Source organism: Procambarus clarkii, chromosome 82 (assembly GCF_040958095.1).
Source record: "Procambarus clarkii isolate CNS0578487 chromosome 82, FALCON_Pclarkii_2.0, whole genome shotgun sequence".
NCBI classification, from domain to species: Eukaryota; Metazoa; Arthropoda; class Malacostraca; order Decapoda; family Cambaridae; genus Procambarus; species Procambarus clarkii.
The window spans coordinates 7,347,704-7,366,850 of record NC_091231.1 but is presented as its reverse complement, the minus strand read 5'-3'; the positions used below and the strand labels follow the sequence as shown (position 1 = coordinate 7,366,850).

At 47.3% G+C, this 19,147-nt stretch overlaps 1 non-coding gene across 1 annotated transcript; it reads right to left on the bottom strand.

Annotated features, from left to right (window-relative positions):
- Positions 1-18,824: 18,824 nt before the first annotated feature.
- Positions 18,825-18,896, bottom strand: TRNAD-GUC (transfer RNA aspartic acid (anticodon GUC)). Its single transcript has one exon. It is a non-coding gene; the product is annotated as a tRNA-Asp (tRNA).
- Between the last annotated feature and the right edge of the window lie 251 nt (positions 18,897-19,147).

Genomic DNA, 19,147 nt, shown 5'->3' with positions numbered 1-19,147 from the left:
ACATCTTGGGTGGCTTAAACTTCATCAATAAATCAATCGATCAGGATTTGGTATGAGACGGGTAAGTGATGACACTTAGATACTTAAGACACTTAGATGACACTTCTAAGATACTGGGTGACACGACTGCAGTTGGTGGTACACACTGCTTAGGAAGGAAGGAAGTTTCCCACTTTAAAAGTCTCACGTCAGAATGGTTTCACATAGCTTCATGATACCAAAAATGAGAACCTTAATCGTATAGCAATTTAACCTTAATATATATATATATATATATATATATATATATATATATATATATATATATACATACATACATACATACATACATACATACATACATACATACATACATACATACATACATACCTACATACATACATATATACACACATGGCATTACAGGGAGCTGTTCCGGGCCAGTTTTCCACTCCGTGAAAACTAGCATGTGGTTTCTCAACAATTTCCTTGTCATTTCCTGTATGTTCCCTTTTTTTACATAGTCTAGTGGCTTGGTTAGGTTCACTGTCATTTTCCTTCGTATATGACTTAAGTGAATAACTTTGTTCGGTTTGTTTTTTACCTTTGGATGCATTAAAATGTTCATGTTTACTCTCCTTTTATGTTTATGTATTTGTTCCTAGTTCTGTTGCGGCTATTTCTGCTTTCTTCTGGACTCTGTCTGTCTATCTACTCCTTCCTGCTTTTTTTTCTATCTACTCCTTCCTGCTTTTTTTTTCTATCTACTCCTTCCTGCTTTTTTTTTAAGCTTGGCATCATTTGTTGAGTCACGTGTTGTTATATTTCTTCAAGTTTGTTTTACTCATTATTGGTGTGTATCTCTCCTCTGCCTCTTTGCATCTCTATTAAACTTTATCCATCATTTCCCGGATTGTCTTTCTCTTTGCCTTATTACCCATTTTCCAGATACTCTCATACTCGTGTGAAATTTTCCTTTTCTGCAGTCTACTATTCTTCCCCCTGAAGCCTTTGATTTTCGATCATTGCTTTTAGTTAAATTCAGAGACCAGGACAAAATGTTGCTGGTTCCTAGTTTAATTCTATACTTAAAGTTATTGATGTTTTCCTCATTCTGTGGGTATGTGAAGTCCAGCAGTCATGGTGTGCATCATCCCCCATTCTTTTCTGCCATTTTGTAGATATTGTGTTGCGAAGCTTCTTTCCATAGAGTCCATCAGTTTTAAATTCCTCTTCTTCATAATGGGGGCTTCCACGATTCCAAGTCTCTCTCTCTCTCTCTCTCTCTCTCTCTCTCTCTCTCTCTCTCTCTCTCTCTCTCTCTCTCTCTCTCTCTCTCTCTCTCTCTCTCTCTCTCTCTCTCTCCATGATTTAGGTCCCCCATTACTCGTACTTTTACTTTCATTCTATGGTGCAATTGTTGTTCATTGTACATTTGTATTACCATGTGTTAGTTTCTCAAACTTCAACCAGCCCCCACTCTCCCTGTCTGTTTTCTTTCCCCTATATATTACTTGGTATCACCCTGGAAATATTATATATCCAAGTTCATGCTAATTATTTTTGTTTTCATGAATGTAATCATATCAATTTTGATTATATGCTTCATATACTATACTTCATATGCTTCATTTGCTTTGTTTGAGATTCAGTCAGCATTGGTATTCCATATCTTGGACTCATCTAGGGCATTATTCCTTGAATCGTCATAACACTGCTGTCTATCTGTTTATATGTGCGTGTGGTTAGTGACAGATGAATGAAGCAGTGTGTTGAAGGATGGGTTTGTGTGTGTGTGTATGTGTGTGTGTGTGTGTGTGTGTGTGTGTGTGTGTGTGTGTGTGTGTGTGTGTGTGTGTGTGTGTGTGTGTGTGTGTGTGTGTGTGCACTCAACTAATTATGCTTGCGGGGGTTGAGCTTCGGCTGTCTGAACCCGACTCTTAACCGTCAATAAAATAGTGTACAGGTTTCTGTGCCTATTGGGCTCTATCATATCTACATTTAAAACTGTGTTTCAAATGTAAATATGACAGAGAAATTCCTTTGGACTCCCGGACGAAGAATTCCACGTCTCCTAGTGTAAATTTATTCCCTGAATCATCTCTCTTATTCTCTTACCTGTATGCTTGCTTGCTTGCTTGCCTGTTGACTAAACTTTCACCTCCATTATGCATTCAAACATTAGAAGGCAATGGTCAATGGCTCTTAGAGGATGGTTGTGTACCTCTTTTATGATACCTGGCAGACTACCAGTGAATATTAAATCATCCCTCATCTACGCACCATCTCTCTCTCTCTCCCTTGAGTCCTAATGTGGTGAATTATAATGTTACTGGTTGCAGTATCCACCAAGCATTCTCTCCATGTCCCGCCTCCTCCATGGGGGAGAGGGTTACGTGTATCCCTGTCTAAATCAATTCTAGTTGAAATCTCCCAGGAATAAGAATTGTGCATATGTTGTTCGCTGCTATGTCTGCCCTCTGCAAAATGCTTATATATTTTTTTTTCCTCGTATTCACGCTAAAATCTGTTGTTTCCTGTGGTGGGTGAGATGCTTTTTCTTGTGGGTGGAATTCTTCTTGTGGTGGGTAGAATGGTTCCTGGTGTGTGTGGGATGTTTCTGACTGTGTGTGGGATGTTTCTGACTGTGTGTGGGATGTTTCTGACTGTGTGTGGGATGTTTCTGACTGTGTGTGGAATGTTTCTGACTGTGTGTGGGATGTTTTCTGTAGTGGGTTGAATGTGAGATTCCTTGCTCAAGTTTCTAAAGGCAGTTTTCATGTTGGCCAACTTAGCATTCGCTTGATGGGCTTCAAGGGGCCAGGTCTGGCGTGATGTCAACCCCCCCAGATATTTCTTTCTCGTTGATTCTTGAAGGATTTCATCTCCCAAATGGTATCTTGTATCTGGCCTCCTGCTCCCTACACATATCTTCACTACTTTACATTTGCTCGAGTTAAACTCTAATCACCATTTGATGGACCATTCCTTCAGTCTGTGGATGCGAGATTTCCATCAGATCCAACCTTCTAGCCTCATCTCTGTCACTCTCTGTGTACCTGTCCTCACCTATTCTTTCACTGTTGTTTTCCCTATTCATAATGTCCTTTTCATAATGTCTTTCGGCTTCTCTTCTCACATTGAGGTGCTCATTCCTGGCCCTGTGGCATCTCCCTCTGCTCCCTGGTGTGTTGTTATTACTGAAGTTCGTAAACGCCCTTGTATTTAATTTCTTTGCTTCCGTACATGCCCGATTAAACCATGGATTCCTCTTTTTCCTTTTTTTTTGGAGGGGGCTGGTAAAAACTTGTTTACTGCCTCCTGACACTTTTAGGTGAAGTGTGCGTATGTGTGCTTGTTTGTGTGTGTGTGTGTGTGTGTGTGTGTGTGTGTGTGTGTGTGTGTGTGTGTGTGTGTGTGTGTGTGTGTGTGTGTGTGTTTACATATGCCCTAGGTTGTGTACTCACCTAATTGCACTTGCGGGGGTTGAGCTTGGGCTCTTTGGACGGGCCTCTCAACTCAATTGGTGTACGGATTCCTGAGCCTATTGGGCTCTATCATATCTACATTTGAAACTGTATATGGAGTCAGCATCCATCGCATCACTGGCTAATTCATTCCATTTGTTAACTCTCTGACAACAAAAAACTTATTTCTAATGTCTCTATGGAAAATTTATGTTGTTTTTTTTTCATCTGTTTCCACCTGTTTTCCCCTTGTACTTGTACCCCCTGTGTTAAATAACCTGTATTAATCTACCCTATCAATTCCTGAGAATCTTGTATGTGGTAATCATGTCTCCCGTAACTCTTCTTTCTTCCAGTGACGTGAGGTTATGTTCCCGTAGGCTCTCGTCGTAGCTCATGCCCCTCAGCTTGGGTACTAGTTTGGTGGCATACCTTTGAACCTTCTCCAATTTAGTCTTGTCCTTGACTGGATACAGACTCCACACTGGAGCTGCATACTCTAGTATTAGTCTGACATACGTAGTATACAAGATTCTAAACGATTCCTTACACAAGTTTCTAAAGACAGATCTTATGTTGGCCTACTCGGCACATGCCGCTGATGATATTTTATTGATATGGCTTTCAGGGGACAGGTCTGGCGTGATATCATTCCCCGGGTCTGATTGATAAAGATTAAGCCACCCAAGACGTGACACGGGCATGAATAGCCCGTAAGGGTCCCCAGATCTCTCTGTGGGCCTTCATATATGTGTGTGTGCGGGCGTACAAGCGAGCGAGCGTGCGTACGCGCTATTAGGAAGAATAGCGGAGGAATTTCAAAGATGGGGTTTAATGGAGTTCGTATGTTCGCCAGGAGAGTTTTTAAGCCGTGTTGAAATTAGCTCAAAGCAAAGGGGAGGAAGAGGAGGAAAATTTAACGGAGTTAACGAAGACAAAATTTGTTGTCGTTTAAGAGGTGGATGGAGCAGAGTTAATAACACAGGCTGTAGAGTGTGTCGCGCTCCCTCTCTGCCTGGGAGAGGACGCCAGCTCACTCTCCCTAACTCACCGCAGTGAGTTAGGGAGAGTGGAAACACAAATCCTGGAAACACAAACCGTTACTGTCTCTATTTTCCGCTTGTTACAACTTGTAATAAAGTTGTTACATCTTGGCTTAACGTGTTTATGACGTATTAGAACGTTGTTACAACTTGCTATATTGGTTGTTATAACTGGTTAGGAGGTGTTAAAACTTGTTCGAACGTTGTACAAACGTCGTAGTTTCGCTGTGTGTTTGCTGGGCGGTCACACGCACAAACACATACGCATTTACCACCATACACCGGGGGCCTCGCGGCTGAGTGAACAGCGCTCGGGGATCGTAGTCCTAAGGGCCCGGATTCCCGGCCGAGGCAGACACAAATGGACAGAGCTTATTTCACCCTGGTGCGCCTGTTCACCTAGCAGTAAATAGGTACCTGGGAGAAAGACAGCTGCTACAGGCAGTTGCTGCTGGGGATGTGTGTGTGTGTGTTTGTGTGTGTGTTAATGAGAAATATGTGTAGTAGACATAATAGAGGAAAAGTAGATTTGTTAGAAAGGCGGGGTCCAATAGCTAATGGCTCGATCCTTCAGGCACAAATAGTAAACACACACACACACACACACATACAAGACGGCTTCAAGAAAACCTGGACAAACTGAAGGAATCTAACAAATGGTTGTTAGATTTTAACCCGAGCAAATGTAACGTAATGAAATTATGTGTAGGGAGCAGGAGGCCAGACACACTGTATCATTTGGGAGATGAAATTCTTCTAGAATCAGAGAGAGAAAGACCTGGGGGTTGATATCACGCCAGACCTGTCCCCTGAAGCCCATATCAAGAGGATAACATCAGGGGCATATGCCAGGTTGGCCAACATAAGAACGGCCTTTAGAAACTTGTTTAAGGAATCATTCAGAACCTTGTATAACACGTATGTCAGACCAATCTTGGAGTATGCAGCTCCAGCATGGAGTCCATATCTCGTCAAGCATAAAACTAAATTGGAGAAGGTTCAGAGGTGTGCCACCAGACTAGTGCCCGAACTGAGAGGCGTGAGCAATGAAGAGAGACTACGGCAACCTCACGTCGCTGGAAGACAGGAGAGTTAGGGGGGGACATGATCACCACATACAAGATTCTAAGAGAAATTGATAGGGTAGACAAAGACAGTTTATTTAACACAAGGGGGCACACGCACTAGGGGACACAGGTGGAAATTGAGTGCCCAAATGAGCCATAAAGACACTAGAAATATTTTTTCAGTATCAGAGTAGTTAATAAATGGAATGCATTAGGCAGTGATGTGGTGGAGGCTGACTCCATACACAGTTTCAAGTGTAGATATGATAGAGCCCAGTAGGCTCAGGAACCTGTACACCTGTTGATTGACAGTTAAGAGGCGGGACCAAAGAGCCAGAGCTCAACCCCCGCAAGCACAACTAGGTGAGTACACACACACACACACATACAAACGCATAATACAGCCAGCTTAGCGTCAAATCCATTGATATTACTGCCATTCCTTTGTTGTATTAACAACTAAAGCCATTTCCATCCGGGAGATTGCTACTGTAATGCTATTCTAAACACATGCTAAATCATTTGTTTATCAGATTTAGACCCGACGTGAATATGTTATAAATGATTGTGTCCCATTAGTTTTAAAATGTTCAGCACCAGTGCTTCCCTGACAATAATAATGAGGAGAAAATTGGCTCCGTTTTCTGTTATTCTGAAGGTCATAATATGCGTATTCCGTATACAACACTAGAATTCAGAGGCACGTTTGTAATATAAACAAACTCTCTCTGTCTCATACAACTACCATCTAATCGTTTTATCCGCTCAATGACCAGTATTCACTTTCCTCTTTAGTGCCAACATTAGATTTAATATACGGAACTACTGTCATAAATTATTCTCAATTCAGAAATAAAAACACAATGACACGCAATGAAATAACACATGCAGCCTATCCACGGCCAGCGGTAGTTAACACTTAGCCGCGCTACCACCACCAGCAGTAGTTATTGAGTTAAGAATATAGTCGTAACTTTAGTGCATTCTAATTCCTCCTTCCTTGATCGTGTTAGTCATTCCAACACCTGGCTCGCTTGGCAAGTTTTCATTCTAGGAATTTATGTAAAATCTGCAGTTTTTAACTTTGGTGATTTTCATTCTCTTTCTCACGCGAAGTGCAATGGCATGTTTGATTGGGTGTAGATAGTAGAATCGGGTTTGTTAAGAAACAGGTGTCTCCGTTAGAGTGAATAGGGGAATCGGTTTGGATGCAGAAGCAGAAATATTTGCTTAGTGTATTGATATCGAAATCGAGCCCGTCCTCAGACATGTTTACCACATGAAAGGCTGGCAAGGAAATTACAGGTAGATGGAATAAATGGGAAAATACTGGAATGGATAAAACAATTGTTAAAACATGGAAAACAAAGGGTCTTGCTAAATGGGAATGAATCTGACTGGGGAAATGTGCAAAGTGGGGTACCACAGGGGTCCATTTTGGGGCCAATCCTCTTTGTCATATACATCAATGACATACATGAGAATATTACAAACCACATCATCAAATTTGCAGCTGACGCTAAAATCTATGGTAAAGTGGGAAGTGAAGATGACACTGAGACCTGACAAAGATATTTACATGAACTCCACAAATGGTTAGATGACTGGTAAATGCTCTTTAATATTAATAAATGCAAGACCTTGCATGTGGGGCATAACAATCCACGTCCCAACTACCAAATTGACAAACCGGGCATAACAGGGTGGATCTCATTGAAACTTAAAATGCTGAACAATTTGGAGGAGGTTGATCTGGAAAATTTCTTCAAAGGGTCAGATGTAACACAAATAAGGAGCAACGGTTTCAAGCTCAACAAGCCACAATGTATGACTGAAAACTGGAGATGCTTTTTCACCCACAAGATTATAAACCCATGTGATCGCCTACCCGCCGATGTCGTAAATGTAAAAAAAACTGTTAACTTGTAAAGTACAACTGGATAAGATCATCAAGGCAAATGGGGGGAGGGACCTTCGACAAGCCGCCGGCTTCTTGTCCTCGTCGAGGTCACTAGTATTAGTGGCTCACAGGTAAACTCAGGTAAATTGAGTTGAACAATTGAATATAAAATGCAGGGCGTAGTGCAGAGGCCAAACGCTACTAACAGGCGGTAACAAGTATGGACACTATACATGGAGGAACATTGACAAAATAGACTGCACCCTGACCTAAGCAAATCTGCACACACAGCGCACACTAGAAAACTATATATAAAGCAATCAATCCGACTGTAGTAGTGTCAGCCCGTGCTCCAAACAAAGACCCATAAGCGATTCCATGCACCCGCCAAACCCCCCTGTTTATGAATGAAAAGCGGTTTACACACGACTCACAACTGCTGACGTTCGAACATATCCGGAACAAGTGCTTCACTGACGAATTTTGTTCGAATTCACAACGCTATAAATGCTTCACCCACGTACTAAAAATACAAATAATCACCAACAGAACCTAAATACCTAACCTAACCTAACCTAACCTATGCATAATATGCTATTACAATATTAATTTATATTTGAGAAAATTCCCGTTTTGAATGAACAGCATGTAACGGTTCTATTGTTAGTAAAGTATGGAGTAAAAATTTACAAATGCGTCTGTGGGGTCGACCGCTGGATGTAATGGACTTGAGTCGAGGACGGGTTGAGTAGTGTATTGCCGGATGGGGAATCCGGCGGATTTTCCCCAACCAAAGCCAGTTAATAGGTAAAGTTATTTATTATGAACCCCATACCAGTTATTTTACACATCTGAGCGTTGCATGAAATCAGAAACTGAACCCCAAAGTTCTATTTTTTAAGCAAGGAAACTACAGCTTTGATGAGTTATATGGTTTAACATTTACCTGAGAGTCACTAACTCACTAGGGTTCAGGAATTTACCTAAAAGTTCGTTTAGCTAAAAAGGTTACTGCCTTGATATGGCCACTGCTTCGCAAGCGGGGATGTTTCTGATGGGGGAGAAAGAAACATTTGCGCAGCGCGTCCCGCGGCGTTGCACGGGCAGTCTGGGGCCGTATAAATACGGGGGCACAGAGGGGCTCTGCCCTCACTCGCCTGCCCTCGCCGCTGCCCTCGCAACCACTCCCTCGGCCGCCCGACTTCGCACGAGATGGACATCACGCCAGCCGCCTTGGTACCTGACCTCTCTCTCACGGACATTATGGGGCATCCCAGACTGATCCGGCAGGGGCCTCCTGCCCTACACTTCTAACCCCAAGGTGAGGTTTTCTGTTCAATTCTAGTCAGGACCTCCCCAGTGCGGCGTGTGCCAAGCGCCATCCCCTCGCGGTCCGTGTGTGCCGCCTTAGCTAGTCCTTTGGGCTCTCTGCTGTTAGTTCCCGGGAGCGCTGGGGCGCCCTTCTTGGCTCCGTGTCGGGCGCTCCCGTGCCGTGCAGGTCAGTGGGGCTGGCTTAGGGTCGGCGTGCGCCGGGCAGCGTCCCTAGTGACCTGCGTTCGGTCTCCACCCAGGTGGGGCTTCGTCCAGCCGTGCCCATACGTGCCCAGGGGGCCCCGCAGCGTGGCGTGCCCAGGTCCGCGCCCTGCCTTGGGCCTCGACGGACGCCAGGCGGGCCCTTGCCGGCGTCGCCACGTGGCCAGGCGTGGCGGGCCCTACGCCCTTCATGCTCTGCCTTGGGGCCCATGCCTCGCCGCCATCGACCACGTGTCTGGTCGTCTGGGCGTGCTTCGGCGTCCTTCCCGCCTTTCCTTCGGGGCTCCCTGTTGCCGGCCCGCCGGGTTCCCTGGGCTGTCCTAAGGGGCCAGGTTTCTCCTTGTGCGAGACCATGTGTCGCCGTCGGCGACGGCTTGTGACCAGGTTTGGTCCTACGCCCGGGGCACAGGTCCTAGGCGGCGTCGCCACGTGGCCAGGCGTGGGCGGCCCTATGGCGGGCCCCGCCTTGGGGCCCATGCCTTGCCAGGGTCGACACGTGCCTGGCCGGCAGGGCGTGCTTCGGCGACTTTCCTGTTTTTCCCTCGGGTGTTTCCGTATTGCCGGTCTGCCGAGTTCCCTGGGCTGTCCCCAGGGGTCAGGTCTCCCTGTGCGGACTTGCGTCGCCGTCGGCGACGACTTGTGGCCAGGTTCCGGCCCTTCACCCGGGCCTGCTCCGGGGCACACGCCCTGGTCGGGCCGCCCACGTGGCACGGCGCTCCGTGGAGCGCACGGCTGGGCTGTGTTCTGCCCTTCCTGTTCCCTTATTTGGGTGCTAATCCACGTGGCTTTGCGCCACGGCTTCCCCACATTCGGGGCTAGGGCTGCCCTGCGCCCGTACGGGCCCGCCTGTGTGCGGCACCCCCCCCCCCCTTCCCTTTCGTCCTAGGCCCTGCGCATGCCTTGTGGCAGCGCTTCGTTGGTGGCCACGGGGTCCTTGGCGTGTGTGTTGTGTCCTCAGCTAGGCACGTCGCCCTCGGACGTCTCGCCCGGCCGTGTTGCCCGGGGAGTTAGTCCCAGGCCCTTTGGAGTCCCGGAGTCCCCAGGTACGTCTTCCCCGGAGTTGTCGCCGAACACGTTGTCCCCAGACGTCCGTCTGGCCGGTGTAAGACCGGCATGTTGTACCCAGACGTTCGTCTGGCCGGTGTAGCCCGGTGTGTTATTTCAAGTTTTTCGTCGTCCAGGGCCCCTCAGGCCGTGTCCTGCTTGCCTGGGGGGTAGCCAGGACCGTTACTCCATGTCCTCCGCCTGGCCGGTGTTGCCCGGCAGGTTGGTTCCCAGGCGTTTCTGCCTGGCCGGTGTAGCCCGGTGCGTTCGTCTCAAGCGCCCTGCCCGTCCGTTGCGGCAGGGATTCCTTCTCCGTTGCAAGTTCAGCAGTTCGTCCGCCTGCCCGTCCTGCCTTGTGTCGCCTGTCGTTCTTCAACGTCGGAGGGAGACGCTGGCGTTGGAGCACAGTCCCCGAGATCAGCACGACGACGTCTGCAGGTTTACGTCTAACGGTACGCACCTCAGGCCCTGGGTTTCGGCAGTTGCAACAGGCAATCCAGGATGACTCGTCTCCCTCGTTGTTCGTTAAGTCCTCAGCGTCCAGATCCAGGGGCAGTAGCCCTGGACAGGGGGGTGACCCCCATGTTGCCTGGGGCACGGTATCCTCCAGCTGATGGCGGCGTCGTAGCGTCGTCGGGAGGAGGCTCCCCCCCCCCCCCCCGCCTCGCCCAGCCCTGTACCTATACGTATACGGGCGACTCATATTCCTCCCTTAATTATTCATTTACGCTCGTTTCCTTCTTCTGCCATTTAGATTGGCGGCCAGGAGGTGCCCTTACGCTTATTCACCCTCGAGTTTATTCCTTGGCTTTCCACACGCCCATGTTATCTTGGTAGTGTTTTATTGTTTATTGTTTCTCTACACGCTGAATGTATACCCTTATTTTGTACTTGCAGATATCACGTGCCATGCCTTGCCCTTATTCATAATTATGTTCTACATTTCAGCACTGACATGCCTCCTGCTTTCAGATTACCACGGATTCCTTTTTCCAAACAGCTTAACTTAATTTACTCCTACATTTGATGCTTTGCTCATGTTGCATGTTCATTTTTGCGTTTGCTGTGTTACAGTATGTTTGTTCACTTTTCCTTGCCTTACGTCTTTCACTAAGTCAGCCAGGATGTCCTATTTGCAGTGTTATAAGTAATTATTAAGTAAAGTCAGCCAGGATGTGCTGTTTGCAGTATTCGCGGGCCCTTATTTTAGCTTTACGTTTCCTGGCCCTGCATTTTGCCTAGTTCCTCAGGAGTTACAGTAGTTTATGCTTAGCTCTTGCAGTTTATTCACGTTACTTATTTGGTTATATTTATGTTATGCATCACCTTCGTTCTCTTAATGTAAAAATGGTTATATATACACGCTAATTGTATACCCTTATTTTGTACTTGCAGATATCACGTGCCATGCCTTGCCCTTATTCATAATTATGTTCTACATTTCAGCTCTGACATGCCTCCCGCTTTCAGATTACCACGGATTCCTTTTTTCAAACAGCCTAACTTAATTTACTCCTACAGTTGATGCTTTGCTCATGTCGCATGTTCAATTTTGCGTTTGCTGTGTTACAGTATGTTTGTTCACTTTTACCTTGCCTTACGTCATTAAGTAAAGTCAGCCAGGATGTGCTATTTGCAGAGTTACTAAGTAAATTATTAAGTAAAGTCAGCCAGGATGTGCTATTTGCAGAGTTACTAAGTAAATTATTAGGTAAAGTCAGCCAGGATGTGCTATTTGCAGAGTTACTAAGTAAATTATTAAGTAAAGTCAGCCAGGATGTGCTATTTGCAGAGTTACTAAGTAAATTATTAAGTAAAGTCAGCCAGGATGTGCTATTTGCAGTATTCGCGGGCCCTTATTTTAGCTTTACGTTTCCTGGCCCTGCACTTTTGCCTAGTTTCCTCAAGAGTTACAGTAGTTTACGCTTAGCTCTTGCAGTTTATTCACGTTACTTATTTGGTTATATTTATGTTATGCATCACCTTCGTTCTCTTAATGTAAAAATAGTTATTTATTTATTCTAGGGCGAAATGTTCCATTTAGCCTACCACAATTTAATTCATCTTACTTTTCGGTTACATTTGTGTCATGCACCATTTTATGTTTGTCATTTAAAAATTTTGTTATCAATTTATTATAGGGCGAAATGTTCCATTCGCCTACCACAATTTAATTCCTGTTACTTAATTGGTTACATTTGTGTCGTGCATCATTTATGTTTGTTATTAAAAAATTTTTATTATAGGGCGTAATGTTCCATTTAACTTACGTTATCTTGGTCTCTTTGCCATCTTTTGTTCATTTCCTTGGCAGTGTCTACGTTAGTTGTCCCCTTTCCTTCGCCGTTGTTTTCAAGGCAGCCAGGATGCGCGAGGTGCAGTTGTGGGCCCTTGCCTCTTGCTTTTGTTTCTGGCCCTGCAGTTGTTGGTTTCCTTTCATTTTATTCTCGTTTACGCCTAGCTCTCGCTGTTAGTTATGTTCTTTCCCCGGTTCCTTTGTCGTCCAACTACGCTTGTTGCTATTACGTTCTGTAAGGTCTGCTAGCTTGCGTTGGTATCTGTGTTGCGGGCCTCTTGCTTCTTGCTTGTTTATTCAGGCTACTATTTTCCCTCCCTTCTCTGGGTTTTTTTCCTTGGGTTGGTTAACTTTCTTTCTGTTGCTTAGTTAATTTCTTGGTCTCCTTATGGGTGTTTCACTCGAGCTTTACCTTTATGATTTGGGTAAATTCAGACGCGTCGGGCTCGTTGCTGTGTTACGGGCCTCTTGCCCTTGCTTTAAGTTATTTGGACCTGTTCGTTCAGCCTTCCCCAGCTCATTCGCCTCCTGCAGGCTATGCTTTGCCAGCTGCTTGTCTCTTTTGCTGGGTTACTTTTATGCTTGTCCCCTTCCTGACTAGGTACGTTTAGGTATGGCCAGCGGTGCGCGAGCCGCAGCTTATCGGTTGCCCCCCCCTTCCCTGGTTCCCATGTTTACTCGGTCTCGCCCTCTTGCTTCCGCATTCTTCCATCCCATTCTACGTTATCGCCCACTCGCTTTGGGCCTATGTCCTTTCTCAGACCGGGTTGTGTGCCGTCCAGCGCGCCTCGGCGACGTTATCTTCTCTTCGGCCCACTGTTATTCCCGCCCCCCCACCCCCAGCCGTGCGGGCACGCCTGTGGGAAACGTCTCCTTGGTTCCTCCTATGTCCGCTTATCTTACCCCCCCCCCTCCTTCGTGCCTGTGGGATTCTGTTTCTATCCCCGGCAACGTGTCTTAATTACTGTTAGTTGGGGTGGCGTATGTTATGCTAGCAGGTGCGGCAGCCGGGTTTTTTCCCCCCTGCCTGTCGCCAGGTTAGTCAGGCTGTCACTAACGTTCCCTCTTTCCGCAGTGGCGAGAAGCCGGACCACCCAACATCTGCAACACGGAAGAGGGCACGGACGGCGTCAACGCGAGGACAGCAGCGTAGTGGAGCACGGACACAGCCGGCCAGGGCGCGGACCAAGCCCACACGCTTTGCCTCCCCCTCTACTGAGCCCTCCTCGGCTGGCTCGGACACGGACAGTGGGCGCACACCTCAGCTGCGCAATTCAGACAAAGCAACGGGTGGCACAGTGACACAACTCCCACCCCTTTCAGCAGACGATTGGTCGACGCTGCAGGCCCTCATTGCGCAGGCACGTGGGCCCTCCTCGGGCTCAGGTCACCGCGACGGAGGAGGTGCCGTGGCCGCCCCTGCCCCGCCCGGCCCAGCCCCCTCGCCCTTCCCATCCGAGCGTCGCCCTCGATACAGGGCCAGGGGGCATACGTCGAGGCGCCATGCCAGCTCCTCCAGCCCGTCCTCTTAAGGTGAGTCTCCCAGGGTGAGTGCTTCTTCTCCACCTTCTAGCCCTTGGCTTGGACACCTTCGGGGACCTCAGGCTTCCACCATCCCACTCCTGGGCGTACACGTACCACAGGCCCTCCGGGAAAAGATCTGGGCTAAAAAGTATGTTGACCTCAGGGAGTTGCTCACTCATGAACGAGAAGCTGGACCATACGAGACGCGCCCCGCGCCCACCACTGACCCCCAGGTGTCTGGTAAGAAGCAGCCGCCCCTGACGCCGGACCAGTGGGCGCACGGCATTGACATCTATGCTACGATCTACATCGAGAAGCACCCGGCCGAGGCTCAGGCCCTGCTCACCTACGCCCGCTACGTCAAGACCATGAAGGTGACCCTTAAAAATGACTGGATGTGGTACGACAAGGCTTTCAGATGGGACAAGGAGAGGTCGGACTGTTCTTGGCTTGATTACAGGCTGGACCTGGAATTCCGCTCGGTACAGCGCGTCGCACACGTCGCTGTTCAGACAGGCAGACCCTTGTTCAGACAGGCAGGTCGGCCGGCAGCCCTTACCCTCTCTAGCGCCCGGGCCGCAGGGCTCCCCCCGGGCTACTGCTTTGCCTACCACTCCAGGGGACCCGGCTGCAGTTTTACTTCATGTTCCTTCCTGCACTACTGCCCGCGCTGCCGAAGGAGGCACCCGGCCTACACCACGTGCCCCCCAGCTCACTTACGTGACGGACCCACCCATGACCAGCGCCCACGAAGACAACCACAGGACAAGGGTAAGAAGAACGCCTGCAGTAACAACGCCGGTGGACGCCGACGCCCTTGATGCTTTGCTGGTGGAATATCCCCCTGCGAGACTACGTCGTGGGGGGCTTCAGAGGGGGGTTCCTACTTGGCTTTGAAGGGGCGCAAACCCCCCTCACTTCACGCAACCCTCAGGCTACGACGGACCTCCCGCACATCGTCGGGCCCATGCTTGACAAGGAGTTCAGTCTAGGATGCATCGCGGGCCCCTTCGAAGCCCCCCCTTTCAAGAATTTCAAGTGTTCGCCCATAGCATTGAGGGAGAAGTCTACGCCGGGCAAGTACCGCCTACTGCACAACCTCAGCTACCCTTACTCCCCTGACAGTGTGAACGCCAACATCCCCCGGGAATCGACGTCCGTCACCTACCAGTCTATCCACGATGCGGTGGCAATGGTTGTCAGCCGGTCCCCGGGGGCTCACCTGGCAAAGTGCGACATCGCAGAAGCATTCAGGATCGTCCCAGTACACCCGAGCGACTACCATCTCCTGGGGTTTTCTTATGGGGGCAAGTACTACTATGAGAAGATGCTCAGCATGGGAGCCGCCCCCTCCTGCCGGATCTTCGAGACCTTTTCCAGTGCCCTGCAATGGATCCTCGCCGAGAAGTTTGGGGTGCACGACGTTGTGAAGGTATTGGACGACTTCCTCTTCGTCAGTTTCACTTTCGACGAGTGCCAGCGAAGCCTGAGGGTGTTCACTGCCCTCTGTGAGCGATTGGGGGTCCCCTTGGCACCTCACAAAACAGAGGGCCCGTGCTCCTGCCTCACGTTCCTGGGGCTGGAGATTGACGCTCACAGGATGGAAACAAGACTACCAGAGGACAAGAGAACGAAGTACACGGCAGCAGTGGAAGTCGCGCTGAGCCTGGAGCGCATTCCCCTCCAGGGACCTGCAGGCGATCATTGGGAAGTTGCAATTCGCCACCGCGGTAATCCCGGGCGGCCGGGCCTTCTTGCGTCGTCTGCACCTGCTCACGCGAGGCGCACAGCGCCCCTCGCGCGTATGCCTCTTGGACGCCGAGGCTAAGCTCGACCTCGTCGCCTGGCGCTCCTTCCTCACTGACTTCAATGGAGTAACAGTCTTTCCCCCAGATGGCGGATGGGGAAACGCTCCATCACTGTCAATGTGTGCCGATGCTTCTTCCAAGGGGTACGGCCCTAACGCTAGGGGCAGCCTGGTTCAGGGGAACGTGGCCGCAGGTCTGGGGTTGGCTCAACATTGCTTTGCTCGAGCTCTACCCTATCTACATGGGTATAGCACTTTTCGCCCCGGTATTGGCCAATAAGAGGCTGGTGTGCAAATCGGACAACAGTGCAGTGGTAAACATGCTCAACACACTTTCTGCTAGGTGCCCCCTACTAATGCAAATTGTCAGGCCCTTGGCAGTGCTCTTACTCATTCATAACATTACACTCCTACCCTCCCACCTCCCAGGAAAATTAAACGGAGTTTGTGATGCTCTTTCCTGCTTACAGACGCTGCCGCCCTTGTTCCTGTGAGAAGCAGGCCTCGCCGAGACGCCGACAACAGTTCCCGCGCACCTCCTGCCCTGCAACTGTGAGGACCATATTCAACTCCCTGCAGCCAGCGACGAGGCGTACTTACAGGGCTAAGAGGGTGGAGTACGCCGCCTACGTCTCGGCAGGGCGGCGAGGAGAATGCACCTTCGACCCTGGTGAACTTCCTGCAATCTCTGCTCTCGCGGGGCCTGGCTTTCCGCTCTCTGCACGCCTATCTAGCGGCCATCGCCTTCGTCTGCAAGCTACACGGTAGGAGGGACCCAACTCGGCAGTTCCTGGTCACCCAACTCCTCAAAGGGGCACGTAACTCCGCACAGCGGGCCCCTGCACGGCGTCTCCCTGTGACGAGGAGCCTCCTGCATCGCCTGCTGCGGGCACTGGGAGGCGTATGTAACTCTGCCTATGAGAAGTCTTGTTACAGGGCGCTCTTCTCCCTGGCTTTCCACGCCTGCCTACGCCCGGGTGAGGCGGTCTACGTGGAGCATGGACGACACACGCTCAACCTTGAGCACATAATTACTACACATTTGCACTCGGCCTTATTCTAGTACCAGTTAAGCTTTAAGTTTCTGCAGATTTAGTTTCCATGTCACTAGGCTAAGGTCTCATACTCACTACGGGTGTACCTTTTAAGTTAAATCTAGTCCTCGGACTTGGAATTGTTACTGTTAATTCTTACTTTATATATCTACATGTTCGGCAGAATTTAATCTTCAATAAACTTCAAAGCCCCATACTGTCAGTATGTTTCTCCCCCTGATCAGAAAAAGTTAGTTAATGCCCGAAACGCTTTGCGTAATAGTGGCTTTAGGCATTGTATGTACTAGCTCTATCTATTAATCCAACCAACTTTGTAAAATCTCTTTATGTATGTACCTTACCTAAATAAAAATTTATTTATTTTATTAATTAACACTTTCGCGCTCTCGGCGTTAAAAAAAAAAGCATACCCTAGATGCTTTCGGCGCTTCGCCCGTCTACGCGGTAAGACCGAAAAAGTGTACACTCTTTTGACTGTGCCTGATAATAATTGAAGGCGCACGTATTTAAATTTGGTATCACTGTGTTCGCAATAAAATTGTCTATAAGAAAATGTCTATAAAATGCCGCCAAACCATAAGGATTATCAACACCAAATAAAAAACTATTCAGATCACTAGCCGAGAGCGCCAAACAGCAACAAAATGTTTCCACTCTCTTAATGGTTGCGAAGCCTACAGTTGTCCTACATCGCTAATTGTGGTATCATTGGAATCGCAATAAAATTCTCTACACGGACATATGCATATAAATATAGATTCAATGTCGTAGCCCACCCAAAACAGTGTGGGAAGTGGCCGAAGTGTTACCCGCGGCGGCATATCGGCGAAACTCTCTTTGAAAAGTGTATATTCAATTCACTGTCCTGACATTATTTGTCGATGTATGTATTTCATTTTTGTATCAATGTGCTCGCAATAGAATGTTCTATAAGAACATAAGTATTAAAGGTCACATAAGGATGCGTTCGACCGGCAACATATATAAAAACTACGTCGATTACACTCGTCGTGTCAATAATACAATTGTTTTACCACGATGATTCACTGCCACGCCGTTTTCTTTTATAAGCTGTTCGGCTATTAGAGAAAACGTACATTTCATGGCAAACATTTGTAAACTATTCCCAAGTTGATCGGATAATAAATGGATTTTATACAAATATTTTTGCTCGTGACTCCCGCGAGGGGCACGAGTGCGGTGTGTTTAATAATATTGGTGCCGACGCCGGTCTGCTGGAAAGCGCCAAAGTGTTTTTAATTTAGTTACACTGGACATTAGTATTCTCTGTTTTATAGAAAGGATATTGATTAGGTTTACCCTTAAAATTTCTCATTTTCTTTGACGCGTTGACTTTTGATGCTGTAAGAAAACGTTGCCGGGAATGGATTTCGGATGTCTTAATTAAGTAGGGTTTAGAAAACTGAGTAAAGAAGTACACGTGGATAGAACAGCCGTATTTTATAGTACTGTATTTTTGAATAAATTCATTGGCATCTTCAAATTGCATTAGACTATATATTCGAACCTATAGAAAACCTCCTACTGTACCCAAAACTGGATGGTAATGCAGGACCATGATAATAAAATGAAGTAGCTACTCTCACTCTTTGTGTTGGAGCTTCTTGAGGTTTGATGATAGTTTGATCAACTGTGGAGCAACTGTTTGCTAACATATACATCACTATTTATGTATTTGTAAACTAGCTCGTTAATTTTTTTTTTTTTTTTTTTTTTTGAGATATATACAAGAGTTGCTACATTCTTGTACATCTGTAACTTGCATAACTAAATCAACTTTGGGATTCCGTTTTCCGAGTCCGATTGTGTGACTGTAATCTTTTCCACTGCTGCTAACAGGATGAATATGGTGAGGGGACATAATAAATTTGGCCGAAAGGCTGTGCGTATTAGTGGCTTTAGGCATAGTATATACTAGCAGCTCTAACTAGAAATCCAACATTGTTTGTAACTCATTTTGAATATATGTACTTTTTCCTGAATACAAATTATTATTATTATTATTAATATTATAAAATGAACTAAGCTTTCGATTGTCACCTGACTACACTTCTCTGAAAATCTGCTCAACTGAATCCAAAAATATTCCTCCCCGGCGGGGAATCGAACCCCAGTCTCCCGCGTGACAGGCGGGGATACTCACCACTATACTACCGAGGAATCTTACTTAAGCGTGCTCTTGGAGCTTTGGCACTTTTCTTACAAGGTCCCAAATGGAGTGTATGTATGTTGTTTGGGATGAAATTAATACAGATAATGGCAGAATAAAACGGCCAAATGTTATAATTATATGGAATACACAATGAAAAGTTATTTTTATTTTGTTTTGGTATTAATAGGCAAAATTAGGTATACACAGCAATGTGCTCCATTCTATATGAAAGATCTGAGGGCTTCTTGTCCTCGTCGAG